Raw genomic sequence first — 10,752 nt, forward strand, 5'->3', positions numbered from 1 at the left:
TCTGAAAAAGAAAAAAAAAGAGAATACATAAACTTTCCCTCCTCAGAGTGCTATGTCATGAAATCTCAAGATGAAATTTGAATGTTCTAGCAATTAGCTACTTTGGTTTGGGAGTTTTAGGATGCACAGCAAATATAGCAGGTTGTCCTGCATGTAGCAATGGTTAGTGTATTGCAGGTACACCAGAACAAGGAACTGGCTTAAATCATGTTTCACTCCTGTTTTAGCATTGTCCAGGATCCTGGAGAAATGATCATGCAATTCATAATCTCTCATGGAAATGGCTGTGTATTTGTGTTGGAAAAGCCACAGGTTCTCGCCATATCACCAATGGGGCATCACCGCTCAGTTCTACACAGAGCTGGATGCACCATGTGGTATCGTCCACTCTTTCCACCTCTAAAGTCTATTTTCAGTGTCATATTTTGGCTTATTTTTCCATATTTTCATCTTTTAGGCTGAAGGTTGCCTCTGCTAAGTATCTGCTAGATGTGCAGCATCTGAGCCAAAACACTCCTACTCTTCTTGACATGAAGGCTCATGAGTATGCTTTCCAATGCTATAGTTAAATTTTCACATTTAAATCCAGGATATTTTCTTTGGAAAGCACTACCTAGCTTTCAAATACTTGACTCTGTGACCTTAATGAATCTTTAAGTGTAGAGCTTTTTGTTTATAAATTTACGAAGGCTAAAATGTGGGTGAGATGTTGCTGGTAGTTCCCGAGCCGTGCACCTGAACCAGGCACTTTCTGAAAGGCTGAGGCACCAACGTGTGGCCTCAAAGGCAGCCTGCAGGCTGTCCTCACCCAGCCCGTGTTTGGAAGAGAGCAGAGCAGGAGGCTGGCCAGTGGACTTCACCCAAAGACTTGGACTATCCCTCCCATCGTTGTCCTTTGCTTGGGGTCTGCTGGGGAATGGGGGAAGAGCTGGGACAGGGAGCTGAGACCAATCCCAGTGGTAGGAAAAGAACTGGAGGAGGTGAAAGCTCCCAGCATATACAACTTCACAGGAGCCAACTTGTAATTTCCATTGATCTAAAATTTATTTATTTGAGTCACACAGCCAACCTCAGCACCAAATGGTTTCCACAGCGTTAGGTCAAGACTTCTAGAACTGACAAAAAGAAAAACCACCTTTCTTCACCCAAAGCGAGTTTACATTTGGAGGGGAAAATATAAATATTTCGAGTTCTATTTTGCCTTTATTGTTTTTAATGCATTAGCGCAAGTAAAGTGAGTTTTATCCAATAATCAGGGCTTTCTGTTTTGCCCTTTATTTACCATCCAGCACAGGAAGGCTTTGCCGGTGTCATGCACCTTGCAGCCAAAACCAATCACACAGCTGCAAACACAAGAAGATGCAGATCTGATGGACCTTTGAAGAATGTCACGCTCAGTGCAATAGCTACAGGTGACATGCATAACAATGCCTATTTTCTACAATAATAATAATAATAATGTATTGCTCCCCAAGGCGACCTGCTCCCAGTGGCCATGCTTGAGCAGATGACCTCCAGAGGTCCCTTCTAACCTAAACCATCCTATGATTCTGTGATAATGCAATTAAATACATGCAACAATAAAAAAAGTCTTAAGACAAGTCATTGTCCAAGTGTGTGTGGATTAAGATTACAAACACAAGTTTTCATAGTAATTCAACAGAATCCTCTTGCTTTGGCCAACACAGTCCAGCTCCCAGATGAAGCTCCAGCCACCACAACCACCATTCATGCGAGGCAGCACAGTGACAGAAAAAGAAGCAGCAAGCTGCAGCCTGACAGCAGCTTAACTGCAGTCCCTCAGCTGGAGAAGTACCTTCAGTGCATGCTCACTGCATGAGGGGAAGGGCATTCCACCAGTTGCTCACTGCTGCAGGTCAAGCGAACACAAGGCAAAGAGCTATGGAGCTGCTTGCCCATTTACTGACCTTGCCCTCAGTCTGCTAGCTCATCCAGAAGCTCCCTGCTGCTCTCAAGTCCCTAGGAATTTAACATACAATACAAGGCAAGAAAAGAGTTTCTTCCCAGCAAAAATTGGAACAGGTGAAGACTGGAACAGGGAATGAGGCTATTATAATGGTGCGTTAATTAGCACTTTGCACCAGCTGATTGCATCTCTGTAAAGCAGAGTTTACATTACTACCATTTGAATGACATTAAACATAATAAGGAATCTTATATGTTCCCAGTCTTGACAAAGCAGTTACCTGCATCACAGAGACTGAACCGTGAAGATGCAGGGTAAAAAGCAAAGGAAAACACCATCACCCTCAAATTAAGGGGGCTTCTTTCAGAAGCTTTTTAAAGAATCCCATGGAAATCTCAACTTCTTAGTACAAAATATTTTCCAGTTTACTGATTATTTTGAAGTGACAAACCTCCCTGCTGTAGTCTGGATTAAAAGAAAGCTACAACTGAAGACACTTTTGTACTTGATCGTATTTATTAATGCAATTCAAAATTGGTTTGTCTTAACTACTAATCCAGACCAAGAACTATCCACCATAAAACCACATTCATGCCAGGACAACTTTAAAAGAAAGATCTCGAATTCTCATTTGTGATGTACAATGATTTCTGTTATCTTGCACAGAAGTGCTTCCCCACATGCCAATAGCCCCAAAGTTAATATAGGAAATAGATCTGCTTGCCACAAAGTTTAACGTGAACACACCATGGATATGTTAATGCTTGTTCCCTAAGAGTCAAGTCGCTTTTAATTCATCTGCATATACCAAAAAATGCTATATGAAAGACATTGCCCACCGAGAACCACCACTGAAGCCACACCACCACTTCTTCTCCCAATATGGCGAGCAGCATTTCAGAGCAGAGCTTGCAGAGAAGCCCGTGATGTGACAGGAAGCAATGCTACCAAATAATATAGATTGCATTCTACTGAGTCAATACCAAAACAATGACCTACTCCATTTTTGAAACGACGGCACTAAGAGATTGCAAAATTGACTTACAAGAGGAATAACAGCCTGACGTTGCTATGGCCACTACAGTTACAGGATATTTCTTAAAGAAACAGTTTTTTCTCCTGTTTAAGCTAGCAAAGGCAACTTTGTGCATCAGCTCAAGGTCACACAGGTTATTTCCTATGCTAATTTTTTTTAAGCATTCTAATTCCAATGCAATCTCTGTGAAGCAGGCTGGGAAGGACGCTCGCTGCCGTCTCACAGCAAGAATTGTAACAAGGTGACCCCACGCTCACCTCCAGCACCACGCGCGGTGGGGACGAGCCCAGCAGTGTCAGGATCCAGCCCACTCCATCCCGCCCCATCAGTGAGCTCACACCACTTGCCCGTCCCCACTGGATCCCAGCCACTCCAGAAGCACTGCAGAAGCATCACCCCCAAAATCATTGTTTCCTTAAATAAAAGACCAGCTGCGTTGATCCTCAGGCAAGAGTGGAGGATAAAGAGTGATTTAGCCAAGGCATCACTGCACCCCCAGAGGTCCTGGAGCACAGCAGCACTCCATCTATTGGCCAGGAATGAAGAGCTGCTCAGCCATCACTGCACACACTGATCCTAACACTGAGAACCCTCAGTCCCTCCCCGCTTCAGGTTTCGTATTCCCCCAGTGAAAACTAAATATCAGCAATTTCTTATTCTAAAAAATAATACGAAATCCTGTAAACCTGAGAATGCAAAGACATGTAAAGCTAAAACTGGTATCCTGCCAGTAATGAGCATGCACAGAGCTCAGGAGCTCATGCACCCCTTACTCAAAGAGCACCCGCCAAACCTACAGCAGAATAGGGCGGCTCCCAGACCCTGCGCCCGCCCCATATATCAAGCCCAGTGCAGGAGGCACCCGCACAACCCAAAATCTCCCCAGCCACAGCAAAGCCTGGAGTATGGGGTCACATTTATCAACTTCACTCCTCTGGTACCAAAGCCGATTGCAGCAACAGCTTATCCTGCCCGACAGTCATCCAGCAAATCCAAACGTGGAGTCTTTTATAACCTTCTGGCAATCATTTTTTGCTATTTATTTTACCTATTAATTTTAAAACAGCTCTCCTACTGATGAGCACCACCCAGCTGAAGAACAACCCCTACACTCTTCCCTCTGCTTACGACCGCATCACCACCCTCAGTACGCTCCGGTGGTGCTGGTGGACTCAAACAAGCAGACTGGGGCTCAACCCACCTGTAACATACAGATGCTGAGCAGGGCCACACTGCAGTCACACCGGTTGGTAACGCAGGTGCTGTCAATCTGCTGGATTGAGATGAGCACCGATTTATAGACTCACTTATTAAACTCTCTCTGAATTTTTATATAAGCGAAGAAAACAGCCTGCAAACTCAAGAATTGTGAGCAAACTCCCCAAGGCCCCTCGCAACCCCCCTCACTGAAGGTAAAGGCATAAAAACCGAATTTTCTCCTAACGTATACAAACATACAGCAACGCACAACAAACGCAGGACACGGAGCGGTTCCCAAAGCTGCGTGGCTCCAGGAGCAGGGCGCGGAGAAGCGCAGGGCCAGATGTTGGCCACAGCTGTAAGGGTGCTGCCGGTGAGCAGCGCCGCGCCAAGAACGCGTGAGCTTGGGAACGGATCCCTGGTGAACGGCAAAGGTGGAGCTGAACGCGTCGGAACGTTCTTAAAGCCCAGCCCTCGTGGACGATCTAAATTTTAAGTCGTTTTCCGAGCCTCGCACGGGCTCCCGCGTCTCGTGATAGCCCCAAGCCGCTCTACCGTTACAATCCCTCCCAACATCGCGCTGCATTAGCGATTGCTGCACAGAGGCGCGCTATTTCAGATCGGCGCTGAAGCAAAAAGACAGCATTGCAGCACCCGGAGAGCCCGCGGGCGGCAGCGCGGCCCCGCAGAGCCCCCCCCGCCCGCGGGGCGCCGCACCCGGGGAGGGACGGAGCGACCCCGCGCTCCCGGCGCGGCGCTTCGGGCAGCGCGGACGGGAAACGGCGCAACCCCGCAGCGACCGCGCCGGGCGGCTCCGGGCTAACGGGGACAGAGCCGGGCCGCGCGGTGCCTCCGGGGCGTGCAGCGCAGCCCCGCAGCTTTTGTGCGCCCGCAACCGGGATGCGCGCACACACACACACGCCTGCACGCACACTTCCACGCTCAGCACGCCGGGCCGCGCGGCCGCAAACTTCACCCCCGCGAAGCAGCGGGGGGAGCGGACATCTTGGGGCAGCCCCGCACCGCCTCCCCCCCACTCTCCGCGGAGCCAGGAGACATTTTACCGAGCCCCCGCCCCGGCGGGTCGGCTCCCGCTTTCCCCTCCCCACCCCGAGGAGCGGCGGAGCCGCGCGGCGTTACCTCGGAGCCCCGCGCCTCACTCCATCCCTCCGGCGGCGGCGGGCGCGGGAGCCCAGCACCGCGGCGGGCGGGGAGGGGCGGAGCGGAGGGCCGGGGGCAGGAGGGGGCGGAACGATGTGGCAGGAAGGGACACCTGGGCTCCTCCCCTCCGTTGCTATCTGCCCGAGGGGGTGCCCTGCCCCCAGCGCCGCTCGGCTGAGTTTGAGGGGCCGCGAGGAGGAGGAGGAGGGGGAGAGAGAGAGGGAGGAAGAAAAAAGGGAAAAAAAAAAAAAAAAAAAGGAGGAGGTGGCTCTGCCGAGGCCCCGCCCGCCGCCCTCCATTGTTGCTCCCGCCGCCCTCACTGCCGATGGAGCGGAGCCGGACCCGCGGTGGGGGGAGCGGCACGGGGGAGGCACAGGGGAAGGCTCCCAGGCGGAAAGGAGGCAGGGGTGGGTGAGGGGGTGTGTGTGTGTGTGTGTGTGCAGAAAATGCACAGAGGCCGCTTTTGGCTAGCGCTGTCCTCTGGTTTGTGCGGCCGCCGAGCCTCCCGTGGTCGCAGCGCTCCGCGTCTGCTCTCAGCTCCGTGCCGGTTTCCACACGAAGTTGGCGGTTTCTCGGGTTCGGGGTTTGCTGGGCGGCATCCGAGCGGTGCTGGGAGGCCGCTGGGATGCACAGAACCACTGTCTTTACATGCAGAAAGGAAAGTCTGTGATGAAATTTTTAATTAAGCCTCAAAATTGCCTAAAACGTGCTTGAAAGGCTTAGAAGTTTGAGACCGGGTGTAAGGCTACTTGCACAGCTCAGCTTTGAGACGTTTGGGGGCAAACCTCATAACTCAGGGATCTGCTGACTCCAGAGCGATAGCACGAGAGGGAACGGCCTCAAGTTGTGCCAGGGAGGCTCAGGTTGGATACTGGGAAAAGTTTCTTCTCCAAAAGAGCGGTGAGGCACTGGCACAGGATGCCCAGGGAGGGGGGGAGTCACCATCCCCGGAGGTGTTCAGCTGTGGAGATGTGGCACTGAGGGACATGGTTAGTGGGCACAGTGGGGGTTGGGTTGGGGTCGGACTAGGTGGTCTTAGTGGTCTTTTCCAACCTTAATGATTGCATGATTCAGACAGCTCCTCAGGGCCATTCCTGATGTTAGTGATGTGCCACATCCCTGAGATCCCGGTCCCTCTGCAGAGGGCCTTGGAGGAAAAACGTCCGCAGGCACCGCACCATGCGGCCTGAGGTGCTTTAACTTTGCAAATTGATAGCCAACGCTCAGACAGCCCCACCTGGCTGGAGCAGTGCGCTGGGAGCCTGTAGGTGCTGGCCAGTGATAACAGATGCTGTTCCAGCTCATCCCTTTATTTAATGCAGGACCTCTAACTATGTGGTGCTTGTAGGAAATGAAAGCTTCCCTTGGGTACAGGAGGAGCGAGTGTGCTTGCACACCTACACCTGCATGTGGTGTGCACTGGGAAGGATGGAGCAGTTGGCTTCCTCATTCATATTTATTCAGAGTAGCACTCATGGAAATAGCAGGGCTGTTCCTTGCATGTTTACCCCCACTTTTTTACTTCCTTTTAGGAAAAAAAAATACAGCTGTGTCATGTTTTGATAAACTTTCAACCTGAAAAAGCCAAGAAATACCACCATTTAGCTGTGGTTTGGAAAGTGAAGGCAATACTACAGGGAAGTCCTTGAGTCAGGAATTCCCTTGGCTCCTGCTCTCTGCTCTCAGCATTCACACAGCCAGGGGACAGCGCTGGCATGGAGACAGTGGGACAGGAACCGGCTGCTGACACATTTCAGCTGGAAATCAGAGGAGAGTTGGCAGCATCATAGCCGTCACGCTCAACCTCTCCAGTGACGGTACTGGGAATGGAAAAAATCTCACTGCTTTTGAGATGAAGTTTATTACAGGATGTGGCAGCAGGGGACAGACCCGGTGTCTGGGGAGGTTGGTTTGAATGCTAAGGTGCGTGACATTGATCACACACCTGGGAATTTGAATTTCAGAGGCACCGGTGCTTATCCCGGCAAAATGCTTTCAGACATGTAAAGATGCCTCCTCATGTGTTTATTGTAGGACAAGTTTTCTTCTCCTGGGCATGTGGATGAGCTTCACTATTACTGTAGTCCTGAAAAGCTTATAGAGATGACAAATCCTCATGATTCAGTCCATAATTGGCTCACAAGCAGGACCAAGAAGAAACTTTGCTGCATGGGAGAGCCTTTTCCCATTAGTTTTGGAGGCACTGTTCCCTCCTTGGAGCAGTGCTTGGCCATCCCATCGGGCAGGGCTGTGCTGTGGCGGCAGGGTGAGGCAGTGCAGGGGATTGCTGCCACGAGCCCCGGGTGCTGCTGTGGGAAGCGTCATGCTGCAAGGCAAGGCAATGGTTAGATAGGAGGGTGGTAACAACAGGATGGATCTGCTAGGTCAGACCTTAATGAGCGAAACCAAACCCATAGTAAGCTACAGTAGCTTTGCATTTTTGGAGAGTGGGTCTTTGGGAAGAACTAAGGCTCTGTTTCTCTTTCTGGGCTTCATGCTGTTGCTCCCTGTTTGCAGTGTCAACAAAACCCTCTCTCTCTCTGCACATTTCCTGCACTGAGCTAAACAATCTCCCCAAAAGCAACCAACAAACAACACACAGCAGATGAAGCGCTTCCTTTCTGGGGGCCTGATCCCACAGACATGCTTTGCCACTTACACGGTGCCGCAGCCTTCTCGCCCTCTGAAAAGCCATGTGTCTAATCAAGCGACCTCGCTGAGCTACTCATTAGAAACTTGGCCAAACCACAAACATTTGTTTCCTTGCTTTATGCCAAACTCTGAGAAAGGAGGAAGGAGTGGCACGGAGCTCATGTTAATGAGTTCTTCGTTCCCCACAGAGAGATAATCAGAGCACTGCTCGGAGATTCATCAACATTTTTTATTAGCTCTTTAATGGCCTACATCTTTTTTTTTTTTTTTTTCTTTTTTAAGGAGTTGCTTCAGCTAAGAGCTAGATAATTCCTCCTGCAGCTGTGCTTAGGAAGCAGCTCAGGGGCTGTGCATGCCAAATTACTTCAGCTCTAGTTAAATATATATATATATACGCAACAAGATTTCCTGGGTGCCTCCTTTTTCAATCAAGGGCATTATGCCCTCATTCCACCTCTTCTAGATTTTATGGTGTTTGGGGTTTCTTTCATGGTCTTTGCAGTTTGGGGGCTTTCATAAGACTCAAGGCAGTTTGTAGCTCCTATAGTTGGAGCAGTGTCCCTCTTCCCACAGCAAACTGCGGTGGCTAGCAGCAAGGGCAGCTGTTCTGGGGTCCCTTTGGTTGGAAAGGGAGAGAGCTGCTGGCTAATGCTGTCACTTAGGATGGCTGTTGGCTGGAAATGTCCCTACAGTTTCTTCCCATGCCTCCCCCACTCCCCAGTGGCCAGGTTTCCTTTTGGTCTTCTGCAGAGGGCTGTGAGAATATATACATTAAAGACAGACAGGCAGTGAAATGCTACAGGATAGTTGGGGTTATGAGAGTATTATAAAGGAATACTCTGTACTTTTTCCTGAATCGAACCCCAAGTGTTTCCTGTCAGACCTCAGCACAATGGGACACAAATGTCCAGTTCATTACGTTCACATTTCCTCCAAAGCGCAGCCTCTTTCCTTCAAATACAGAGGACAGGAAGGGATGCTCTCTGCCCCCACTCGTGTCTCTCCACTGACTTTGTCTCACTGGAAAGGGGCTTTCAGGCATTCAGCATTCGCTGCCATCAGTTGGTTGCCTCCCTTCAATCCACGCTGCCTTGGAATCTGAGAGTTGTAAATATGGAGGGATCCCGCTGAAATCAAAGAGAGCTTCTCTGGGAGAACATTGGCATGAATGAAGCAAAATGAGATCCATAGGGAATAAAATGCTATTGCTGGGGGAAAAAAAAATCAAGATTCACAGCACTAGTCCAGAAGAATAGTAGCTCATATCATATTAAAAAAAAACATAGTTCTCATTTCCTTCTTATCCCTGTAGGACAGGAAAGAACATCCTGCTCTTTTAATATGAGCAAAATACAAGTTATTTTTGGAAGAAAAAAATCACGCTCAGAGCACATTTTTCAAAAGACATCTCTAATCTGTGATTCTGATGATGCACGTGGAGCAAAGCACATCCTTCTGCACCCAGAAACCAAGCTTTATCACCTCAGCACCATCCACGCTCAGGCAAGTTTCTGTCGGTTGAACAGTGGGTTAGCAATGCTCTGTCGGGATGCCGGCTGTGCCCAGAAGCTGCCTCCAAGGGGAGTGCTGGGGGCAGTGGTGGAGAGCTCAGCCCAGCTGCTGGGTCATGCATGGTGAGCTCTGCAAGGGGCTTCTGGGCCTGTGATGGATTACAGGCCAGGCTTCCACTTCTTTGTTATCTCCAAATGTAGGACAAAGCTCACACCCTCAGTCTTTCCGCACTGGATGTCTTATGCTAAGCATGAACCTACAGAGGCGTGTGTGTTCTCATCTCCTGGGCTGAAGCTTGGAAGTTCAGAGCATGAAGTCAAACCTGGGGCCTTTGGGGTGGGCCACTGCTTATTTTGTTTGATGGATCGCTTGAAAGGACAGCATAGAGATGAAATCAGCCTCAGATTTGTTAATGTGAATAAACAGTATTAATTCATGAATAACTTTCGATTCTGATTCTGCGTAGGTGGCTGTTACTCCCAACGCCTCTTTTGAAGCAAGTAAGAGTGGAGAATGTATGTTAGCACCATCTCTAATGATAAGGATAAACAAATTGTTAATCATTTACCAGTGCCAGATTAACAAACTCCAAATGTACTATAAAAAGAGCTCTAGTTTCACTTTAAAAACCATTACTTGCGTGTAACATTTTAGCTCCTCTCTATGTCAAAGGCCCCAAATACCTGAGCAGACTCTGGGGAATGACCTCATCTATAGTTTCTGAGCATGTTCCCAGGGATGCTAATGCTAGGAACAGACTGCTTGTCAGTGATGGAACGCTGGGGTACACGGCAGGGGCCAGGCATGCCCATGGGACACCCCAAATCCCATGGGCATGCATGGGTCAGCAGCAGTCCGGTCGAGCATCCTGGCACTCACCCGTGATGTGCTGCAGCCCCTGAGAGCACGCTGAAAAAATCCATCCGGAGCTATTCCTATGAAGTCAGTGGATTACTCATGCACTTCAAGCACTGATTTCCCTAGCGGGACAAATTGTGTTCCATGCTTTTCATCCGCAAGGACGTGAGGTTGTTTCTGCTGACTGTCTCGGCTTGTTCTCAGACAGGAAGCAGAGCGGGGCAGCGCGGACCCACAGTCAGGTCTGTGCAAACAGGCAGAGGAAACTCCCAACAGATCGGCCGCAGAGGTATGTGGATAGTTGTGAGGGGAAAACCCGCGCTTGTCTTTGCCCGGCAAATCCAGATAATTTTGCAGAACGTGTTTTAACCAGCTCCACGTCTGGCTCTTTCCTGGCTGCTGGCTC

At 49.7% G+C, this 10,752-nt stretch overlaps 1 protein-coding gene across 3 annotated transcripts in view; it reads right to left on the minus strand.

The window, feature by feature from the left end:
• The window catches only part of ADD3 (adducin 3), a 91,164-nt gene extending 85,743 nt beyond the window's left edge, over window positions 1-5,421 (minus strand). Inside the window, exon 1 of one of the 3 annotated variants that reach the window (XM_021398231.1) lies at window positions 5,304-5,421. The gene's annotated coding sequence lies outside the window, so the exon portion shown is untranslated. The remainder of the gene's footprint in view (window positions 1-5,303) is intronic. The other 2 variants (XM_021398230.1, XM_021398232.1) reach the window with 2 other exon arrangements.

The sequence above is a fragment of the Numida meleagris genome, chromosome 5, assembly GCF_002078875.1.
Source record: "Numida meleagris isolate 19003 breed g44 Domestic line chromosome 5, NumMel1.0, whole genome shotgun sequence".
Classification (NCBI taxonomy): Eukaryota; Metazoa; Chordata; class Aves; order Galliformes; family Numididae; genus Numida; species Numida meleagris.